This window comes from Salarias fasciatus (genome assembly GCF_902148845.1).
Source record: "Salarias fasciatus chromosome 23 unlocalized genomic scaffold, fSalaFa1.1 super_scaffold_20, whole genome shotgun sequence".
In the NCBI taxonomy this organism is placed as follows: Eukaryota; Metazoa; Chordata; class Actinopteri; order Blenniiformes; family Blenniidae; genus Salarias; species Salarias fasciatus.
The window spans coordinates 1975249-1998993 of NW_021941230.1; the positions used below are offsets into that span (position 1 = coordinate 1975249).

General features: G+C 45.5%; 1 protein-coding gene, 3 long non-coding RNA genes and 4 other non-coding genes across 8 annotated transcripts in view; 5 read left to right on the plus strand and 3 right to left on the minus strand.

Annotated features, from left to right (window-relative positions):
- Positions 1-23745, plus strand: part of LOC115384139 (NACHT, LRR and PYD domains-containing protein 3-like) — a gene marked incomplete at its 5' end in the record, with an annotated part of 256996 nt that overhangs the window by 107707 nt on the left and 125544 nt on the right. The window lies entirely within an intron of this gene.
- LOC115384154 (uncharacterized) overlaps positions 1-23745 on the plus strand; it is a 176263-nt gene that overhangs the window by 41386 nt on the left and 111132 nt on the right. The gene's annotated exons all lie outside the window — the stretch shown is intronic.
- trnap-ugg (transfer RNA proline (anticodon UGG)) lies at positions 5961-6032 on the plus strand. The gene has a single exon. It is a non-coding gene; the product is annotated as a tRNA-Pro (tRNA).
- trnaa-ugc (transfer RNA alanine (anticodon UGC)) lies at positions 12331-12402 on the minus strand. The gene has a single exon. It is a non-coding gene; the product is annotated as a tRNA-Ala (tRNA).
- trnap-agg (transfer RNA proline (anticodon AGG)) lies at positions 13812-13883 on the minus strand. Its single transcript has one exon. It is a non-coding gene; the product is annotated as a tRNA-Pro (tRNA).
- Positions 14231-14303, minus strand: trnak-uuu (transfer RNA lysine (anticodon UUU)). The gene has a single exon. It is a non-coding gene; the product is annotated as a tRNA-Lys (tRNA).
- Positions 21408-21936, plus strand: LOC115384189 (uncharacterized). Its single transcript, XR_003930854.1, has 3 exons — positions 21408-21545; positions 21650-21706; positions 21827-21936. It is a non-coding gene; the product is annotated as an uncharacterized LOC115384189 (long non-coding RNA).
- Positions 23128-23712, plus strand: LOC115384191 (uncharacterized). Its single transcript, XR_003930856.1, has 4 exons — positions 23128-23242; positions 23325-23375; positions 23511-23555; positions 23651-23712. It is a non-coding gene; the product is annotated as an uncharacterized LOC115384191 (long non-coding RNA).

Genomic DNA, 23745 nt, shown 5'->3' on the forward strand with positions numbered 1-23745 from the left:
CAGCTGAAACTCCTGAGATGTGTGGAGTCCTCAAAGAGAACGTTTCCATGTTGGCTGGACCAGGAGCCTCGTCCGCTTCCAGAGGGGGGGAATGCATCCAGAAGTCTGCAGGGAGAGTGGTGCTGAAAACCCAGAGGCCTCAACATCAACATGGCTGCCAAAGCACACAGCTACAATGTCTCAGGTCCTCAACCTTCAAGAACATGAGTCAGACCAACCTGCAGACTTTCTGGGTCCTGACATCCGTGAGCTCAGGCAGTGTTAGCGCCTCCACAGGGAACACTGCAGCCTGCCAGGATGAGCTCAGTGGAGAAGGGGACACTCTCACAGTATGAAGGCTGACCACAGCTGACCTGATGACACTGACCCTGAAGGTATGGATGTGTGTTTACTAGTAGAATGAAGGTTAGCTGTTCGCCATGGCTGTTGTCTCATGAGAAATGCATCATCACTGCTATTTAACTGGAACAAACTCTGAATACTGTGTTTGGTTGTTTGAGGATAATGATGAAGAATTCTTGTTTTTCCTCATAGGCAGTGTGTATAATCATGTTATGGACAACATTAATATACAAAATGACTTTGTGTAAATGTGTAACTGAAGTAAAGCAGGAAGTCCATATAGGTTTCTGTCTTCAGGATGCTACTCTTAAGGTTTCTTTTTTGTCCTTTTCTTACATTGTCACTTCAGAAAAAGTCGACTGTTCACAAGAAGCAGACGTATGAAGTGATGAGGACGAGCCTGCCAGTGTCGGCTCAGCCACAGAGACCACAGCTGAAGACCACCGTGAGGCAGAGGGGACGTCTCCACTGCTCTCCTCTTCCTCTGATGCCGCTCTCCATCAAGGTCAATAAAAGACAGGATTCATTGTTTGTATGAAGTGACAGTAATGTGTCCAGTAAAACCCCACAGCTGTGTCTGATGACAGAATCTGCTCTGCAGTCAGCTGCTGCAGCAGTCCTACAGCAGGCTGCTGTGCTGGATCACCAGGAGGGAAGTTACAAAGTACAAATACTTTGTCATGTAGTTCAGTAGATTTTTCAGGTATCTGTACTTTACTTGATTGTTTATTTTTGACAATTATCTACTTTTACTTGCTACATTTAAACACAAAAATCTGTACTTTCTCCTCCTTACATTGTTAAAAATAACTTGTTACTTCTGTTCAGCTTCCACGGACGTGACAACACAACGTAAAACAGACAGAACCAGAGACACACAGACTGTCAGCTGACATTACATTACAGCGCCACGACGACTGACAGCATCAGACAGACAGACAGGAAGCTGTGGTCCAGTCAGACTCCAGCAGCCTTCAGTCTGTTCAGGACCTTCTGTCTCCAGTAGAGTCTCGTTACCTTCACTGTCTGCTGGATGAAACGGCTCCATCACCTCTGGCTGCTGCTGCAGCTGCACGGGTCGTCAGCCTGAAGCTGGATCAGTCACATTCAAGCTTTCAGTCCACTGACAACACTCGTTTTTATTATTTTTTATTTTGCCAAGTTATCAAACAAGTATTGTGTATAATTAACATAATAAAAATCATTTTCACTTTTATACTTCAGTAAATTTCAGAGTGTGTACTTTCCCCTGAGTGAAGGAGTTGTCTTTTTTACACAAGTATCTGCACTTCTACTTCAGCACAGAGTGTGAGAACTTTTGCCACCTTTGTGGATCATTAGTAAAAGTAGTTAACATCCCTCATCCACATTATATTCAGATTAGTTCAAAATTAATTTGTGTACTTTAAAATCACAAACTATGCCACCTTTTTAGGAGTGTTTAAAAAAGAAAAACTAGTGCAGTAAAACCTGCTGCTCATGGTCTTCCAGTATTTGTCACATGACCGCTGTTGTCCTTGCACATTTAACATTGGTCCTGACAGAAGGGTGACTTGACATCAGCTTTTCTCTTTTCTTTATAGAGACGTCACAGACACGTCTTAAAAGAGACAACTCTAAACGTCAGTGGGATAACAGCGAGGTCCGTGCTGTGGAAACACACATGATGGACTTCATACACACTTGCAAGGTTCAGCAGAAGATGGACTGTCTGCAGTGTATCAATGTAGAGCCCGACGCACAGAGAGACCGCCGCTGGACTGGAGGAAAAAATGACATCAGAAATCGAATCACTGCCATGAAGAAAAAGGCTCCTGCTGAACAATAAGAGCCAGTTTTTGTTGCTTTTCAGATCATTCATCAGACCATCGTTTTCTCTTTTGGAAGAAATAGACTTGTTCATTGTTACCTGTATGTTTGGAACCACATGAATTGTTGCTCTGAGCTTTGATGTTCACACATTGTTTCAGTAAAAACACATTTTGACAGCATACCTTAGTTTGTTGGGTGATGTTTATTTTCATGTAAATGTGATTCTGGTGTCAATGTGGCGAACATATTCAGTCTAAATCTTATTTAGAAAAAAGTGTTTCCTGTAGAATTTTATTGAATCTCCAGTCAGCAAGTCAGTAAAATGTATTTATATAGAACTTTTCACAGATCATCATCACAAAGTGCTTCACAGTGTAAAAATCACAGAGATCCAAGACATGGCACAGCACATAAAAACAAGGAGATCAGAAATCATACAGACAGTTTATGTTATAACTTCACAGAGTGTCAGTCTGGAAAGTTCTGCCCACTTCTTCTTTGTTGGTTGTTCTTCAAGCTTTGCTTGATTCTGCTTCCTTTGCTTGTCCAGATGCAGGAGCTTTTTTTTTCACATCTTCAGCAAAGGGCAGAAGTTTGGGAGCATTCCACTTTGCCTCATTCAGACTCCTCAGTGCCTGGGCTGACACGCTCTCATTCCATTTAGTGCCACAAATCTGTTTGAACTCCTGAGCATCACGAGCAGTGTCCTCACCGCTGATCACTGCTTCACATTCAACAACATGAGCCAACTTTTTAAGGTTGGAGCTTCAATGCCACAGACGGGGTTTTGTAGAAGCCCGTTTTCTCCTCACAGCCAGCAACACTCCTGACAGCTTCTATGACATGGGGGAGACTGGCTGGTACAAAGAAGTCATGTGCTCTGTTCAGTTTGCCTCCCAGCTTTCCCTGAAGTATCAGTCTACCAGCCTCTCTCATCTTTTCTCTGATGGATTCATGTTTTGTTACGTCCTGCCCGTTCTTATTGTCCAGATGTTCCCCAAACGTCAAAATGCATCTCTCTTTTCGGATCACCCTTGACACTTGGTCTTCATTCATGTTATTCACCGATTCCCAGACAGCTGCTTTAACACCATCTGGGACAGGCTGGGCCGACGCACAAACAGCTGGACTCCAGTTCTTCCAGGCTTCAAACACGCAGCTTCTTTGCTCAGCTGGCATCTTTTCATCAGCATCACAGTGATTTTCTCTTCAACAAGGCCTCACAGTTCACACAGTGCAGGTTCTCACTGGGCTGACAGGAACTGCTGACTGCTGTCTGGGGATCAGCAATCCCTTTCCTTCTTTAAGAACTTCAGCATTGTGGGCACGGTTTCCTCCATTCCTCAGCAAATTCAACTGTATTCTTCTTTCTTTGGAGCCTTTTGGAAACTCAAATGCTCTTTCACTTCTGCATGATCTTAGTGTTTGATTCCAGGTGTCGTGTCGTTTTGCTCAAAGGCTGAACACAACAGACACAGTAGTACTTCTTATTGTACAGTCTGCCGCCATCTTCCTTCTCCTTTAGCTTCATTACTGACTCATCTGAACTTTCAGATGAAGCAGATCCTTTGGAGTTCTCACCGGCCCGTGGTGGTGTCGTCCGGCTTCTCTTGTGCTTCTGTTCATTTACTTCCTGTGAGCTGACAGAAGCCTTTTTCAGAACCCGTTTCCTCCGTTTCTGCTGCTGGACTTCTGGTCCATCTGCCTCCCAGTCATCAGTAGTTCCTGGCTCATGTTCATCCTCGGTGGACTCAGAGCTGCTGAGTGAGTCCTCACAGCATTGACGCATCTGTTTAGTAAGTTCTAAAAACAAAGGCATGTTCAGGACACATTCCTGATTCAACCCCATGAAACAATCAAACAGTAACGAGGACGACACTGGGGGGTTTGCATGTTGGAGCCCAATACATAAAATGTGTGTACATGTTACCACCAAGCATTTTCCCAGCATTCCACTGGAGCGGTGAACATTACAACTGTTTCTCCTGCTTTCCAGGTTGACACTGGTTTCGGTTCAGTTCCAGCTCATTGTTATAAAACTCAACCTGCAGCGGCTTGAAACATGTTTCAGCTCTCATCAGGGAGAAGCAGATGTCAGTGATATTCTCTGATGAAGTTATTAATCCACTGTAACAGAGCTGCACAGAGAAACTAAAGATGGTGAGTGGTACGGTCCTTTAAAGGAGCTTTTAAATCCTGGTGTTCCTGTTGGACATGTTGAAAAGTGACCCTCCATTGTAATAAGTAGCAGCAGCAACACACAGCATCTAGAATTCTGTTCATGTGAAGTAGTGTGAAGAACTCAGGCTGGATGTGACAGAAATGTTCATCTAATGCAGCTCTGACTGTGTTTCAATGTGGAGATCAGGAAAGAACTGTCAGCTGTTAGTAATTCACCTTTACTGAAACACACAGACAGCGGTCAGAGTTAAAGGACAAATACAAAGTTATTAGTAGATGAGAATACATGATGAGTCTCTGAAATCAAGCTAAATGAGAATCTTTCTCTCAGTAGGAACTATACAATGGACTGAACTTTAGGATTGTAATGTCCCCCAAACATCTGCCTGATGAATGAACTCAGCAGCTCACTGTCAGTCCTCTGGAGCTCAGGAACGCCTGGATCCTCAGAAACATCTCTGGGAGACGGCGTGACGATGAACATACTGCCGCTGCCACTGGAGCACTGCTCCATGTCCTGAAGAGGAAACATTAGAGATGACTTTCCATTTTCTGATGCTCTGCCGAACAGAAAGCTTCAACACTAGAAGTCCCCCAGAGGGCCGTTTGGCCTTTCTACCTGTAAAACCCTCAGAGGGGCCAAACGGCCCAGAGGAAGGAGTGAAGAGATGCTTCTGTCATGAAAACAAGGCTCTTCAGCAGAGGACGACGGGGACATGCAGCCACTGAAGGACACTTGTTCAGAGCAGAGTGTGTGGGGGAGGGGGGCAGACGTCTCTCCTGCTCTGCTGCTCATGTTGCCTGCAGAAAGTCAGGAGGAAGAGCAGCGGTCCAGCGAGTCACTGACTGAGGTTACAGGATGTTTTTAGTTTGCAGTTGGTTCATTCTGAATGAAGTCATTCAGAATTATATTAGTGAGCTTTGTGTCTACATGGAATAAATGAAGGATTAAATCTTCTCTCACGCCGCGGTCTGCAAAGCGTTCTGATTGGACAGGACGGCTGTGACGTACTGACGTCTCCAGGAAGTAAACAGTGTTTTTCTCTCTTTCTTTCTGGATTAACTTTGACGCCGCAGCTTTAAAAAATGTCGGCGTTAAGCGCCCCTCGATCCGCTCGTTTCATTATGTCCAATTCTTCTGAAACTGCCGTTAAATAAACCGTCTCCATACGAGGCGAAACGCGGACCGCCGGCCGCCATCTTGGAATATTGCGTCATCACGACGGAGCAGAATGACCAGAATGAAGTCGCCTCATCAGCAGATAATTCAGCTTCCAAAGGAGAACGAACCCGCCGGTTTATTCAGATTCAAACTGAATTCCAAAGTGTTGGGGTGTTTACATGGTTATTTTAGAGCAGAATGAGGCTTCATTTGGATTCATAGAGGAATAAAAAGTCCCAGGTGAACACATGGAGTGTGCTGTCAGTGACACCAACCGTTTTGATAAAAACAAAAAAACGGGGAAGTTTTATAGAATACCATGGACTGGCAGCCCTTTATACACCTCCGTTATCATGGAGCAGTAATACTAGTAGGAGTTTTATTATTCTTTATATTTTCATGTCATTAATTTCAGCTTTTATTTATGACAATCAGTTGAGTCCTTCTGCTCCTTGGACATGTGGGCTCGTTGGTCTAGGAGTATGATTCTCACTTTGGGTGTGAGAGGTCCCGGGTTCAATTCCCGGATGAGCCCTTAGAATTATGATTCACTCTTCAACAAGTGGCTTTCAACTTTGGTCCCTTTGAGTTAAACTCCAGAAGCTTCTCTGACTTTGTGTTGGAGGTTTGGCTGATCTCATGTTCATGACCAGCAGCAGCATTTCCATCCATCCATCCATTTTCTACCGCTTATCCGGGGCCGGATCGCGGGGGCAGGAGTCTCAGCAGGGATGCCCAGTCTTCCCTGTCCCCAGACACTTCCTCCAGCTCCTCTGGGAGGATCCCAAGGCGTTCCCAGGCCAGCCGAGAGACATAGTCTCTCCAGCGTGTCCTGGGTCTTCCCCGGGGTCTCCTCCCAGTGGGACATGCCCGGAACACCTCCCCAGGGAGGCGTCCAGGAGGCATCCTAAACAGATGTCCGAGCCACCTCAGCTGGTTCCTCTCAGTGTGAAGGAGTAGCGGCTCTACTCCGAGCTCCTCCCTGGTGACTGAGCTCCTCCCCCTGTCTCTAAGGGAGTGCACAGCCACCCTACGGAGGAAGCTCTTTTCGGCCGCTTGTATCCGGGATCTTGTCCTTTCGGTCATGACCCAAAGCTCGTGACCATAGGTGAGGGTGGGAACGTAGATTGACCGGTAAATCGAGAGCTTCGCCTTTCGGCTCAGCTCCCTCTTCACCACGACGGACCGATACAACGACTGCATCACTGCAGCCGCTGCACCGATCCGCCTGTCAATCTCACGCTCCATCCGTCCCCCACTCGTGAACAAGACCCCAAGATACTTGAACTGCTCCACGCGTAAGCGAGCGCCTGGTGGCCGGGTCTTTGCCCACGGGGCCCGGCCGGGCTCAGCCCAAATGCACGACGTGGGCCTGACCTCCGGTGGGCTCATCACCCACCAAGGGAACCGTAGGGGCCAGGTGCAGTGTGGATTGGGTGGCAGCTGACGGCAGGGTGCCCGGTGACCCGATCCCCGGACACAGAGACTGGCGGCAGCATTTCCACTGTCAAAAAGGAGACGGAGCCTGAGAGCTCTCAAAAAGTTCCACCCTGGGAGCAGTTTCTAAAAAGCAGTGTTTTCAGTGTCTCCAGCTCTGTTGTGGTGTAAACAGACACCAAAACACAGTGAGAGTTGAGTGTTTCCTCTTGAAGCCTCTGCAGTGTAAACGGCCTTATTTTCAGGCAGCAGACCAAAACAGTGTTGTCAGACAGAAGAGCTGGAGGACATGGTTCCTGGAGAGAAGCAGAGCTGAGTCCTCCAGTGGTTTCATTTAGGATGTGAGGGACTCAGCAGCACAGCGGCCAGCAGGAGTCATGGCTGTGTGACGCTGCAACACTGGAGGAAACTCTTTTCTACACTCACTCTGTGATCGGGGAGCAGTTTGGACTTTATCATTTAGACTTTAGCTTCAGAATCCATCATATTGTATTGAAACACTCTGATGTTATAATTTAAATACCCAGTAGATAGATAGATAGATAGATAGATAGATAGATAGATAGATAGATAGATAGATAGATAGATAGATAGATAGATAAAAACTTTATTAATCTCCCAAGGGAGAAATTCCGGTGTCCAGCAGCACACAGATCATTCACATGCAAATAAATAACAGTACAATAAATACAAGTGCTCAGATTGTACTTGGTTTGGCTCAGGCACATCTGTTATACAGCCTGATTGCTGAGGGGATGAACGACCTCTTGAAGCGCTCAGTTCTGCAGCGCAATGACAGGAGCCTGTTACTCCGCTCACTTTTTTGAGCTGCAACTGTGTCGTGCAGTGGATGTTTGGAGTTCCTCAAGATACTCTGCATTAGAGCCTCATCCTCTTCTCCAGGACTGCTCCAGCAGAGTCCACCTTCCTCCCCATCACAGACACACACCTCCTGATCAGTCTGTCCAGCCGATTGCTGTCTCTTTTTGTCATACTGCCGCCCCAACAGACAACCCCAAAGAAAACAGCACTTGCAACAACAGACTGGTAGAAAATGTACAGCATGTCACCACACACATCAAAGGATTTAAGTCTCCTCAGGAAAAACAGCCTGCTCTGTCCTTTCTTATACAGGGCCCGAGCCTGCTCCGACCAGTCCAGTTTGTGGTCAAGGTGCACACCCAAGTATTTATAGGTGTGAACAACCTCAATACTCTCTCCGTCGATGATGACAGGTTGATGAGAGGGCTTCCTGCCAAAGTCAATGATCATCTCCTTCGTCTTCGAGGTGTTCAGAATAAGACCATTGTCCCTGCTCCAGGTGGTGAATCCCGCGATGAGCTCCCTGTACTCCTTTTCATCCCTACCCTTCACACATGCCACAATTGCAGTGTCATCTGAGTACTTCTGCACATGACACGCAGCAGATCTGTGAGCAAAGTCAGCAGTGTACAGTGTGAAGAGAAAGGGGGATAGTACAGTCCCCTGCGGTGCACCAGTGTTGCTCATCAGGGTCCCAGATACACACCCCCCGAGCCGGACGTATTGTGACCTCAGAGTCAGGTAGTTGTGGATCCAGCGAACAAAGAGAGGATCCACTCCCATCCTCTCAAGCTTCCCCTTCAGTAGCTGAGGCTGGATGGTGTCAAAGGCGCTTGTAAAGTCGAAAAACATCAACCTCACATAGCCTCCAGCTCCCTCCAGAAAGGAGAGCGCCTGATGGACCATAAACAAGACCGCATCGTCCACTCCCATGCTGTCCTGATAGGCGAACTGAAGGGGGTCCAGCCCCCCCTCCACTTGAGGTTTGAGCAGCCGGAGCAGCAGCCTCTCAAAAGTCTTCATTACCACGGATGTTAGGGCCACTGGTCTGTAGTCCTTCATCCCTGCAGGCCTTGCCACCTTGGGCACTGGGACAAGGCATGAGGTCTTCCACAACGCAGGGACACGTCCAGTCTGAAGACTCCGATTGAAGATGGTTTGGAGAGGCACAGCCAGCTCTGACGCACACTCCTTCAGCAGCCGTGGTGATATCCCATCAGGCCCTGCAGCTTTCCGTCCATGGAGCCTCCTCAGCTCCACACGTACCTCCTCCACAGTGAAGGCCGGCGCGTCAGCAGAGGTGGAGCAGCCGCTGGGTGGTGAGGAGGAGCAGGTCACAGCAGCAGAGGTGGAGCAGCCGCTGGGTGGTGAGGAGGAGCAGGTCACAGCAGCAGAGGTGGAGCCGCTCCCAGGTGGAGAAGAGGAGCAGGTCACAGCAGCCGAGGTGGAGTGGCCGCCGGGTGGGCATCCGTTAGTGTGTGCGTGCGTTTGTACAGAGTCAAACTGGTTGTAAAAACGGTTGAACTCGTCCGCCATGTCCACATCACCAGGAGCTACACATCCCTTCTCCTTGAAACCAGTAATGGTTCTCATGCCCTTCCAGACCTCTCGGGAGCTCTTATCCTGCAGCTTCCTCTCGAGCCCTGCTTTGTACTCCCTCCTGGCCCGTCTCATGGCCCTCCTCAGGTTATGTTGAGCAGTCCTCATTCTCTGCCGGTCACCAGACTTAAAAGCCTCCTTTTACAGTTCAGCAGATGTTTGTGTCACTTCTGATCCACGGCTTGTTGTTTGGGAAGCAGCGCACGGTTCTCAGGGGCACTACTACATCCGTGCAGAAATTTATGTAGTCTGTGACACAGACCACACTCTCATCGATGTCATTGTCCAAGTCTGAACCCACAAGCAGATTCCAATCTGTGGATTCAAAACAGTCCCTCAGCCTGGCTGTTGTCTCAGGGGTCCACTGCCTAAAAGACCTCCTGACCGTAGGCAGTCTCATCACAGATGGTTTGTATGATGGTCTGAGGTGTATGAGATTGTAGTCGGACTTTCCAAGGGGAGGCAGAGACACGGCAGAGTAAGCAGATCTTACATTCACATAACACAGGTCCAGAGTGTTGTTATGTCTGGTTGGACACTGCACATATTGAGTGAAGCCGCCTAAATGAGGGCTCACATCAACATGGTTGAAGTTCTCTGAAATAATGATGAGCGCCTCTGGATGTGAGGACTGGATCCTGGACACCGCCTCCTGGATGACGTCACATGCTGACGTCGCGTCCGCACGCGGCGGGATGTAAACAATAATGGCGGCGACCAGGTGAATCTCCATCGGGAGATAATATGATCTTAATCCGACCGCCAGGAGCTCAACATCACGGGTACAGATTTTATCTTTCACCGTGATGTGACCGGGATGGCACCACTTGTTGTTGACCAGCGCGGCAAGTCCACCACCCCTCGCTTTCCCGCAGGATTCCGCCGCTCTGTCCGCTCGAACGAGTGTGAAGCCGGGGATGCTAACAGCGGAGTCCGGCAGGGTCTCATTCATCCAGGTCTCCGTGAGCAGATATAACGAAGCTTCCCGGTAAGCACTCCCGCACTTCATCAGGGCTTCCAGCTCGTCGCGCTTGTTGGGCATAGAGTTTACGTTACCCATTATAATAGATGGCACAAAGGGCTTGTACCTCCACCTTTTAGCTTTTAGCTTAGCGCCGGCTCAGCATCCTCGGAAGGGCTTCTTGATCTTGTGCGGGATCGGATGCTTGATTCCCCTCGATGTGCGCCTCAGCTCAAGGAGCTCATCCCTCGAGTACTTGTACCAGCACATTCCAAAACAGAACAACAACCAAAAACACAAAAAACACTCGCGCCGCTCGGACTTGCTGCCACCGCAGTTGGCGCATGCCTGTGACCGTATGACAGGCGTGTTAAACTATTTCCTCTCTCCCACTACTGCTTCCACACAGTAGGTCTGAGTCACATGCCCCAATATTCATATATGGAGATTTTTTCTCAAAATGAAGAAACACAACGTAACCTGATATATACAGTTTTACCACAGAAACAATTCTGGATCAAAGTCACTGACTAACAGCAACACAGGTACTTTATAACCACAAAATCAACATGTGAATTCTCCAGAAAAATGGTGAAAAAAGTGGGATGCATTAATAAATGTGTTTGTAGAGTTTAATCAGCTGTCAAAGTGATTTTAGTTGAGAGAGAAACTGGAGGAGGTCAGAGCAGAGAAATGACAACAGAATGATGAACAAACATCCACAAATCCAAATGTTTTAGTGTGAATAAATAGAAGAGCTGCATGAAAATGTAATATCTTCAAAATCAATTCAGCTTCAACATCATGTCAGTTTTAAACTTTGTATCCTGGAGCAGCGTCCAGTGAAACGTCTCTTTCAATCCTGCTGCAGCTGAAAATGGAACAATGACTCAACTCTCTGCACAGTCATCTCACCGGCCGGACTGGAGCCTCTGGAGTCCCTGGTTTGGCCCACGGACCAGATGTTTGACAGAGCTGAGCACAATGAGAGAAAAGCTGAAGGAAAGCCTCCCTCCTGATTGGACGAGACAGAGAGAGGACAAAGGAGGACCTGAGGACGCTCAGCGAGGACCAGCTGAGGAAACACACTCAGACAGCGACCTGAAGACTGTCCAGGCTGTCAGGAGGCTTCATCACCTGCCTCATTTATGATGACAAGCTACGTGGTGGCTCGTTGGTCTAGGAGTATGATTCTCACTTAGGGTGTGAGAGGTTCAATTCCCGGACAAGCCCTTCAATTGTCTTCGATCTCTCCTTCTAATGGTTTTCAGGTTTCATCCAGAAGACACCTGTCCACCAGAGGATAAAGATAATGTGATTAGTTTGATATATTCCAGTTAAAAGTGAGAGTAAAGAGTGTGGAAACCCTCCTCAGATCCAGAGTGATGATCTGGTTGGTGGAGGAGCGACCGCCCCCCAGTGACGTGGAGGGAAACCCCGTAGCGTCAGCACAGGTTCAGACTGCTGAACGAAGCCACACCTGGCTTTACCAACGTGACACAGCTGCTGAAGGAGCTCCGTCTCCATGCTGCTCACTCAAAGGAGGAAGAACCAGATGTTGGACTCTGCAGGCCAGGGGCCTCGTTGATCACACACTGTGGAGGGCCTTGTGGCTTTTCACAGGAGTCATCTGAAGGTTTTTTCAGATGTTGTTAAGTGTTTTTGTTTTGTTTAACTTGGACTGGCTGACTCCATCTGTTATCAGGGCTTTGTATCAGTATCTGGTCTGAACCCCGACTGGGAGGAAGAGACACAGAGAGTATCTGTGAGTGTCAGCTTTCTCGCCTGCTCTTCCACTCTCTGAGAGAATCCTTTAATAAACCACATCATGACACTTGGTGATTTCTCAGAAATTCTTTATGCCAACAACAGAAAGATTTCCAAAGCAGTTCTAGGGTTTATCTTGCTGGAAGGATCCTCCGGGATGTTGAGAGGTGGATTTTATCTCACAGCCACAAAGAGACACTCAGCCTCTATTCATGAGCTTGATGATATTAGTGCTTGACATAAAGCTTGGAGATGCTGGGGATTCAACCCAGGACCTCCTCCATGCAAAGCAGGCACTCTACCACTGAGCTACATCCCCTGTTTCCTCCACCTGTTCTGCTGATTCTGACTGAAGTGAATCAGCTCAGTGAGTCCAGGAGGAAAACTCCTGAGAAGCCTGTTCCTCTCTCAGCAGGACAGTCTGGACTGTGGAGTGTGGCTGGTTGCTGGAGGTCAGTATTGATGGAAGTGGATCCATCACTGGTCCAGGTCAGGTGTTTTCGTCACACAGCCATGACTCCTGCTGGGCCGCTGCGCTGCTGAGTCCCTCACATTAGTCCTGGGCGGTATACCGGTTTGTACCGAATACCGGTTTTTATTTTCGTTATGATCTGAATTTTTCATATACCACAATACCGGTGAACAGCCCAAACAACGTCCGGAACGTGCGCGACAGTGAAGTGTTTCAGGTGGGACCCATTTCACTGCTGCACACCGGCGAGAGCTCTCAAAGTGAAGCACACGCTGTTTACCCAGAGGAACTAACACCAAAAAGAGGAGCCACGTCTGTGGTTTGGAAGTTTTTTGACTTTAAAAGGTCGGACGTGGATCAAACAACTGTCTTTTACAAATGCTGTCGAGCAGAAGTGTTAGCCGGCGGTGCTAACGCTAGCAATTAGCTTCACCACCTCAGCCGAAAACACGTTGCAGAGTACCAGGAATGTCATAAACTAGATCCACACCCTCCACATCCACAGCTCAATCTGCAAGTAGCAGTCAGACGTCCATTCAAGATGCGCTCGCTAAGGGGACTGCACATGAGAAAAAAGAAAAAAAACAAGTGGCAGGTCGAGATAACAATCGCAATCACGCAATCTGGACATTAAAAAAAAAACATGATACAGCCCTTATGACAGTAAAATGGGCTATTTGAAGCCAATCAACTGCAGTAATCATTTTATTATTAGAAGAAAATGTGTGTAACAACACTCTTGGACGAAAAAAAAATACCGTCAAATACTGTGAAACCGGTGTGAATTAAAAAAAAAACGTGATATGAAATTTTTGCCATACCGCCCAGCCCTACCTCACATCCCAAATGAAACCACTGGAGGACTCAGCTCTGCTTCTCTCCAGGAACCATGTCCTCCAGCTCTTCTGTCTGACAACACTGTTTTGGTCTGCTGCCTGAAAATAAGGCCGTTTACACTGCAGAGGCTTCAAGAGGAAACACTCAACTCTCACTGTGTTTTGGTGTCTGTTTACACCACAACAGTGCTGGAGACACTGAAAGCACTACTTTTTAGAAACTGCTCCAAGGTGGAACTTTTTGAGAGCTCTCAGGCTCCGTCTCCTTGTTGACAGTGGAAATGCTGCTGCTGGTCATGAACATGAGATCAGACAAACCTCCAACACAAAGTCAGAGAAGCTTCTGGAGTTTAACTCAAAGGGATCCTGGTTGATGAGCAAAGCTGAAAACTTAGTTGGAGAGTGTAATCGAAACTCGAAGGGCTCGTCCGGGAATCGAACCCGGGACCTCTCACACCCTAAGTGAGAATCATACTCCTAGACCAACGAGCCGACATGTCCACAGAGCAGAAGGACTCAACTGATTGTCATGAATCAGTCAGGTGATCAAAACTCCTGACCACATCCTGACTGAAGGAAATGAAAACATCAGTCATTAATGACTTGAATGATGGTCAGTTTGACCTCAACCACTTCAAAAAGTCCTCTTGGACATAAATGAGCCCTAAGTGAGCCCAACGGCATGCTGGGAGAGGTGAACCTCAGAGAGTTCTCAAACTTGACAACATCAAGATGATGCACAGCATTGCACCAGGACATGACTTCCAGCAACACATACCTGAAGTACTGTGACCCTCTGCAATGAGGATTCAGACCCAATTAAGGATCTGCCCTTACAGCACCTGGACAGGGACTTGAACCCTGGACCCTCAGATTAAAAGTCTGATGCTCTACCATCTGAGCTACCCAGGCCTGAAAGAGGACCTTTTGTGTCTGTATATCACTAACTTATGAGTTTTCCTGGACAGCTTTCCTGTCCTCCATGGCTGAGAAAGTGGAGCCTTGTCTGACTGACTGACTTTTTGATCAGAAATGTTTCAGGTTTCTGCCATAAGTTTAATAAGCTGATGTACGAGAAGCACTGTCATGGAAAAAATATTTCTCAGCTTTTACATTGAACAAAAAGTGGCATGTCCAGAATGATTCACACAAGTTGACACTTCAACACCATGGACAGCTCTATCAGTCCTTTTCCACTGGTTCCTTCTCAGTCTTCCTCCACTCGGTTCTCTTTGTTCGGCCTTGGCCCCGGTCGCTTTCCATCATACAGAGTACCGACTTGGAGTAGGTGGAGCAACATTACACAATGGACATATGGAGACATACTGCAGACAATCAGCCATAAACATGAATAATATCTGTATCATGATCTGTCTTCAGTTAGGGTCAAACACCAATGTAAGAAAAAGACAATGATTAAGCTAATTTGTTGACATGATGGCAGTTTTGAACATTGGGCTTCAGCAGTAAACCACTTGTTAGAGTCACTTGTTGTTTGTGGTAAACTTCTCTTTCTTTCTTTCAAAGCTACAGGACTCCAGATGTTAGGTTAACCTACTTTAGTACAGCAATTTCTGTAAGTCAATAAAAATCATTGAATTGACATCAATCTCCTGTCAAACTTTTAGAAAACTGCATTTCATAAGCTCCAATTTTACTGCTGTCAAAATGAAGATGGCCACAAGAGGGCGTTGCTGACATGTGGAGCAGTGGCAGCAGATGATCCAGAATACTTCATTTTTAAAATCATGTAAAACAGGGCAACTCCTGGAAACACTGTTTGAGGAAGTGACTTTGAGGAGCAGCATCAGTTACTTCATCATCTAATCATCTCTGTGCAGCTCCAGAAGGATTTTTACAGATGTTACAGATGTTTGTGATTCTCTGGGACCACACTGGGTGGAAGAGGAGTCCTTCATGTTGATATTATTAGAATTTAAAACTGTTAGTGGGCCAAGTCCTGATCCTCCAGACAGAGCCGTGACACTGTGCGCTAGTTGGTGTTAGTGGGGAAGAAACAGCATAACACCTTCAGTCCTGGACACTGGGGGACAGTCCACCCACAGCCTTCAGTCTGGACACTGGGGGACAGTCCACCCACAGCCTTCAGTCTGGACACTGGGGGACAGTCCACCACAGCCGGTCTTCACCCAGCAGCAATAGTTAATGATCTGTGGAGCTCTGCAGATACAGAGGCCTGGAAAAATGACACAGGTTTAGTGATGTTGGCTAAAACTTCCTCATCACAATGTAAAGACTCCTGAGGACACTTTAAAACAGCTCCAAAGAGGACTGGAGCGGGACTTTAAAGAGCTTTCAGGCCTCGGCTTCATTCATTTTCTTTAAAGAGGATTTCTGTCTGGGCTGAACTCGCCATTAGATCAGGCAGTTGTAAAGTTTCTTCTTCCCCCAACCTCTCAGTATGAACAGTGACCAGGTGGGGCAGCATTCCGCTGATCCAGCGTCCAGCCTGCCGGAAGTCAGTAGAAGAAGAAGCTGCAGCTGCAGTTGATGCCAGTCCTGGTCTGACACGTGCTGGTCCAACAAGGATCCAGACTCAGTAAAGGTCCAACTCTTTAAACTTTGTGTTCAGTGCGGTTAAAGTGAGTTTTCCAGGAGCTCCGGATTGATTCCTGTCGGTTTTTAACATCTGCTTTTAGCAGCAGCAGAGACGCTACAGGAAGTGGGGCACCAGTTAACACGGATACCAGTTAATCCGAAACACCTGCGAGCCAAGTACCCCTGGCTGCAGCCCGCAGAACGGGGCGTGCCTCAACGTGGGCGGAGTTAAACGTTTAACTCCGCCCATGTTGAGGGACGCCCACGTTGAGCCTCACTCGTTTATTGTCGCCGGTCTGGTGGCGCCACTGGCCTCTATCAGAGGATATGACAGAATTCCTAAGGAGTGCTATCCTGTTCTGAACTATGGGGGGCAGTAATACGCAAATAGCGTCTACACTGCCGGAAATCTCACTGAAGAAGAAGAAGAAGAAGCAGAAAGAAATTTGGAAAATGGAGGTAAGCACATATATATTTTGTTTAAAAACGTGTTGTTTTAACGTGCTTTAACAGTTGCGGTTTTGCGATTTTGTAACAGACAAGGAAGGAAGTGATATTATTTATCTGCAGTTGCATTATCGTCAGACATATTATTTTGTCGTGATGTCCTGATTTTGTCACTTGCTAAGTAGCAAGCCTATTTGAAAAGTTACCGTATACAAAACATGAAACCTAGCCATTCCTTTTAGCATTACACTAAGTCCAAATATTCACAGTAATCAAATGGAACGACCATGTATAATTAATGAAATATGCGTTAGACATGAAATAGAACTTACTGCTTTTGTTTGTGGAATAAATCGTGATCTGGAAGACAAATCATGTCAAATCATGGCTGTTGATATAGATATACATTTAAATGTTGTGTCTGATCAGTTGTATTGGGCCAGTCTGGACTAAAATGCCAATCCGGCTCCAACTGTCATGTTACCATACGGTGAACCGTTCTGGTCCTGTCCAGACATCTGTTAGCATCCATGACATGACATGAATCAACATTTGTTGTTGAGGTGAAAAAATCGTTTCAGATCTTTTTGTCTTGTGAATTCCTCAGTATTGTGCCTTTTTTAAGTCTATTTTCCCCTCTGATTTGTAGAGACACATTACCATACTTACGGATACACCAACCCCAACAAAATGCAGCAGCAGTGAACATTTCCACTGTCCTTTCTGCAAATATGAGGCAGCTAAGCATATGGTGCAGAACCATATGAAAGGCCACTCTTCAGTAAAACACAGAGGTACTTACTTATGACACATATTTAGATGAGCAATATATTGGTACAAGTACAAATGTTATTTACTTCTTTCCTCTCTTTCAGAATTCATAATTATTAAGTGTGGCTTAAGTTGTCGGACAGCAGCACATTTTCATTGCTGCTATTGTGCTGCAACAATTATTAATAGAGGACAGTTTATAAGACACATAGAACTACACCAAGAGGAGAAGCATGATGCAGCCCCTAAAGAACAAACAAAGACCCTCGCAATGCCTCCTGTACAGCTCCCTGTGGCATCCGCACAGATCCCTGCGGCCTCTTCACAGCTTCCTGCGGCCCCCACTCAGATCCCTGCGGCCCCCACTCAGATCCCTGCGGCCCCCCCACGCAGATCCCTGCGGCCCCCACGCAGATCACTGCGGCCTCTTCACAGCTTCCTGCGGCCCCCACTCAGATCCCTGCGGCCCCCACGCAGATCCCTGCAGCCTCTTCACAGCTTCCTGCGGCCCCCACTCAGATCCCTGCGGCCCCCACTCAGCTCCCTGTGGCCTCTGCACAGCATCCGGATACCCCTAAAAGCATCAAGTCACACAATATATGGAAAAACACAAGAAAGTCACTTGTCCTCACTGCAGCATGATTTGAGCAAGAAAAACTTCAAAACACACTGCAAAAGGAAAAAGCATACCCACCACTTTGAGACAGTGTCGAAGACAGATTTTGGCCTCTCAATGTGTTGATGTCAAAATAAGTGTGTTTGCAGTTGAAAAAATCTTTTGTGGTCCAGCAACACCCATACATGTCATTAGAATACTTGGGGACCAACCCACAAGGTCATGTGTGAGGTCACCAGTGCCGTCTGAACAGTGACTTGCACGAAGAAGCGGGATTTGCCATATGAGTGCCCCATAATACTGTCTTTATTGTATTGCCCACGTGCTGACATCAAAACGTGCACCTACAGCTTGAGAAAACAGCTTGTTGAAAACAATGTTGGACAAGAATGGTTTTGGTGAGGAGCGTAAAGCCATTCTCTTGCGATCTCAGCAAAGTGCTGTTGCAGAGGGTGTGCCCCTGTCTGTGCATCTGAATGTGGGGGGTCCACCTTCCAAATTTCATATCTCTGTTCATGAACCAAACATAACCTAGTACATAGGTTGGGAAGAGTGATTGTGTCTTACGACACAAACAGAACACTGGCATTGGTCCCTGCTCTAAAGCAAGACACTCTTGCATTCACAAAGCTGTTGCTACAATGGCATCTCTTTGTCACAAAGAGGGAGCTATTCCAAAGGTGAAGAGCACAGAGGAAGAGACACACAATCCAACCCAGGCCACCACAGATCAAAATGCAAGTGAGGACAGTGTGGAGGACAGTTATCCACCAGATGACAGAAGTGTTGCAAGGATGCTTAATTACCTCCTCACAAATAAAAAGCTCCCTGCAGATCTGCCCCAAGCTCTCATGGAGCAGTCAAGAGAGGGAAGAGCAAAGGACAGCTTTCCAAAGCACCTTATCCCTAAAGAAACAACATGTGTAGAATGTGAGTACACAATGTGTGAACAACTGATAACATCAAAAGCCAAGATCCTGACAAGCACGGGTGTAGTTGAAGGTTGGTACTGTCACGGGTCCTTCTATGCTCTTATCATTTACTGTGTTGCATAATTTATATGTACATGACAAACAAAAAGAATAATTCTACTTATTGCAAAGGACATTCCAGCCACAGCCATAACCTTTGTTTGGACTGTGTTTTTAGGAATATCAACGTACAGGAAGTCATGCCTGAACTGTGGCATGATCTACAGATACCAGGAGTGGGAGGATGGTATCCACAACTTTGACGACCACATAATCTTGTCTCTGCATTTGTGCCTGATGGTTAGGGATGCATTACAGGTGAGATCGTATCATTCAGAAATGCATTCTGCTCACTGAAAAGTCCAGTGAATTGATTTTGTATGTAATGTGATGTTATTTTAACTTCTTTCCATCCTTTTGAGTGACACCACAGTTCAACTCACAGTAACACAAAAAAAAGTTTTGACAAGATAAAATATTTAATTGTATTTCCTAAGGCTATTGAAGATGCAATTCTAACAAAGCAACTTACATTTTGAAATCATCTAACATTAGAATACTCCTGTTCTCATCACTTTCCAGACGCATACAACTATCAGCAAAGTGATAGAAATAATTGAAACAACAGAGAACGTGTCCTTTCCGAGCAAGGAGAGGATTCTCCAAGCCTACCTTCATTTTGAGGCCCTTACAAACCATGACTACAGTTACAATTGTGTGTCATGTGGCTATAGCCCAGCGGTTGTTGTGATGGATCTTCACAAGAAAGGTGTTTTCAATTTGCCAGGTGAGTTCGATAAGCTGTTATGTCACATAGGTATTTTAGCTTCATTGTTTGTATAACATCTCCTCTCCCTCTTCTGTGTGGTCAACTGTTTTCTTGTCTGTACTCATCTATTGCACGTCTGCCCATCCTAGGAGAGGGATCTTCTCTGTTGCTCACCCTGAGGTTTACTGTGTTTTCTTGGAGTTTTTGCTAAAGGTCTAAAGGCAGAGGATGTTTAGGATGGGTTGTAAAACCCTCGAATCAAACTGTTCATAACATATGCCTATACAACTAAAATGTATAGCATCGTGGACTAAAACCACCAGGTTCAGGAACAGGTTTTTCCCAATAGAACTCTTCCTCCCGCCACCCCTTACCCTCTCACACACATGCCCCCAGCCCCCTCGGAAGTGACTATAATGCATTTTGTTGCTCTGTATTGTGACATGTGCAATAACAAAGCTGAATCCAATATAATCTATATCTGTCGGCTCTAAATGCTCCGATATTTTATTAGTGATTGAAATGGGAAAAAAATAAACTGTTCTTTTAACAGTGAGTGAGATCCAAGCCTGCCTGATGATTTTGATGGCCATGTGATATAGCAAATTTCTGGGATGCTGTGGCCATGGAAATGATTAGTCGTGGTTTAATTCCATGTAAGTAATTTGAAAAGACAGGTTAGAGCAGTTGCACTGAAAGTAATAGTATTAATGTGTTTAGTCTTGTGCTAATATATAGCTAATACTCTTCATAATTTTTTCACAAAGGTGGTCGAAAGAAACCCTTTTGTTGTGTCCCCCCATTCCATCATCACTGGGCCCCATGGATTGCCCCACACACACGAAGATCAATTCAGTTTTAAACACTGATATTGAAAAAAATGCAAGCTCCAAACACGCCAAACAATGGGGATGATGATGATGACATTATTAATGAGAGCGGCTCACAGATGACTTGTGAACTTGAGGTGAATTAGTTGATAAAATATGCAAAATCCACTTTTTTTGCAAACAAAAAATATGTCTATGCTTTATTCACAATATCGACTCAAATGCATGTTGCAACAGGTAGAGGACATCAGGGCACTCTGTAAAAACTGTGGTGTGGATGACAAAGGCTCCAAAGTGGATCTTGTCATGCGACTTTCAGAAAAAATGTCAAAAGAGTCACCTACAACAAGGTGTTTGAGAAAGTGTGGGCTGCCTCTGGTAAGTGAAGTAATGTGTTCATCATCAATCAGTATGTATTTATGTAAATTAGCCATACATGTTCCTAATGTCAGTTATTACTCATACTAGAGTCTCATAATATGCATTTGAATCAAACTGTAAAAGTGGGTGATACAAATAAGTTGCCCTTGACCACTGTTTTTCTGTTTCCAGGTGGTTGGGCTGTAATCACCTGTCCATGTGGGGTTGTGTATTCAGTGAAGTTCAACCTCAGAGCAGAGAGTCCACGTGACTTTGTGGATCTCTTGTTATCGTGGAAAGACTTTCCCAATGTTTCAGTGTATGATTATGCCAGAGGGCTGGCGCTGCATGCGAACCGCAGGCAGCCAGGAATCTTTGCCCCTTTTCAAGGAAGGTTACTGGATCCCACCCCAGACAACATAAAGCATGCCTCAGAGAGCACGGTTCATGTCAACTTGCCATGGCTGAAAAATTCTAAGATGCCCGCTGATGAAATGGTCACCCTCTCACTGGGTCCTCGCAGCATTTTGCTTTAAACGATGTGTTCCACCAAGGCAACAGCAAAGACCAGAGGGAGGTTCTGAGAAAGCTGGAGCTTGTGCCTGAGCCTGCTGGTCTTATAACAGCCATGTGTGGAGCAGCTTTTTTCTGGGATGAGAAAGAACAATTACTTTTTAAATATGACAACCCCATCCACACACATATTTCTCCAAAGAAATATACTTCATCATTATAACATGGCAAAGAACAAAAGAGTCCGAGAACAGTATAGCAAGATTGTTCCTTCAGATGTTGAAATGCAATGTGACAGCCATGGAAGGCTAGTCTTAGGTATGTTAATGAATATTTATGCACATTTATTGTCCTCATCCACTTTATGCAACTTTATACAATGTATGTAACATTATCTTTTCTTTTTGCTCATTCCCCATCAGCTGGAATGCCAACGGGGTCATCTGACAACAGCAAAGACCAAGAAGAATGTCAAGAGTGTGAGTCCCTGCTTGTGTGTGTGTGTGTGTGTGTGTGTGTGTGTGTGTGTGTGTGTGTGAAAGTAGAAATGTGACGTTTCACACTTGATTTTTATTCTGATGTTTTTTTTCTCCCACTAGTAATTGATGGCAGTCAGCAGAGACCTCATGGGCACTTCACTAGTCTCCATAACTTGTCAGCACACAGAGCATGCTGGGGACAGGAACTCAACGACATCCAGGAACACCTGGTAATGTCAACCATTGTGCCACTGTAAATATCTCTGAATGGTATTAATATAACCAAAAACATGTGTCAAGACTTTGTTTTCTTCCACTAGCTGTCAGATGCCTTGGATGAGACCAACAGTCCCACTGAGTACCTTGCAATGGTGAACAACATCATCCTGACTCGCTCTGACTTTTGGAGTCTTGGTTTGAGTCGAGACTTTGACGGGATGGTAGGCATAGAGAATGTGTTGTGCTGATATGATTTCTGTATTTTTTGTTATTATTTTAATTTGTGTTTGTTTTCTACTAGATCCTGAACTCTTGTCTTCATGTCATTGGGAAGGTAGAGTAGCTATGGTGAAAAACTTAATTCAGATGGGTTGGATAGTATAGTTCAATGATCTATCTCTGTTACAGAGAATAGAGCACGTGTTTGCTGCAAACAGCCATGTCATTGCCACATGGTTTCCACCATCATCCACAAACCCCATGGATCACCTGCCGGTAATTTGTTGAAAAGTTTTGCTTTTGTAGTGAAGTTTGAGCATTTCATAATCAGTTATTGATATCTTTTTACAGGACAATGCAGCCAGTCTACAGTGGGTTCTGCTTCCAGTATTTGTACCTGGACACTGGATACTCTGTGTAAATACATTTCTATCTTCCTCTATTATTACCTTGCACAACAAAGTTGCTCATTGCTGGTTTAAATTTTTTGGTTTATTAAATGCATGGCAGCTTTGTAAGTGTTTCTGTAACGTTCCATAACTTTATGTGTCTGGTTATATTTGAACACATTTAACAGATACTGAGGCCACAGGCTCGGGAGATTTTCTTCCTAGATCCCCTCTGTGGCAGCAGCTGGAGAGATCAGAGTAGAGTCCATCTTTTCAGGTTTTTAGGGCACCTTCCAAGATCTTGCCTGGACAGTGGTAGTTCTGTTTTAAACCACTTGTCCTTTGTTTGTTTATTAAATGGTTCTGTTTTTATTTGAATTTCATTTTCCCCTGCATTGAGATGTTCCAAACACAAACAAACAACAAAAGGGAGTGTTGCAAGGGATAGACGTAATTGTTACATTATTCTACGCAGATGGAAACAGAACCATACATTTTGTTTGAGTGGGCCAGTTCTGTTTAAGCCCATTACAAAAGTGTTTGATTTGAAGTTCCAGCCTCTTCCTTATTCACTTTCAACTTTGTTCCAAGTTTTGCTTTAAAATGGTTTATTGTACTTTTATTTACTTCCACTTACTCTTTGACCAGGCACATTGCTCACAGCCTGTCTCCTGGCCCTTGGAGACAGCTTGGTGTGAATGATGTTCAGGTGAGATGTTACTACATTGCATTTGCTAACATTTGCTATTTTCTTGCCATTCTTTTATTAAAATACTACTTTCACACCCAAGGGCCTAACACTGCAAGGATGCTCCAACAACTGTGGCGTGTTTGTTTTGATGGTAAGAACTACTCAGTATGTTATATCGATGATATCTAAAGTGTTTTTTTGCATTTAAAACACTCTTTGTATTGAAAAATTGTGTCCTCACAGAATATGCATGATATTATATTAACCAGTATCTCTTGAATTACAGTACGCTCTGTACATTGTAATGGGGGCCAGTTGCGATTTCAGTGAGGTATATGCAAATTGTGACACGTTATGCTTGACTGTAGCGATGAAGGTATTATTTTTCAAAACATATTTTAATCTTCTGCATTTCCTTCTTCACAGGAAAACATGCTGCAAATTCGAAGATGGTGGTGTCTTGTTCTCCTGCAGAACTTCCCCATGCCGTAAGCCCCTTCAGTATCACACTTTTAAACCAG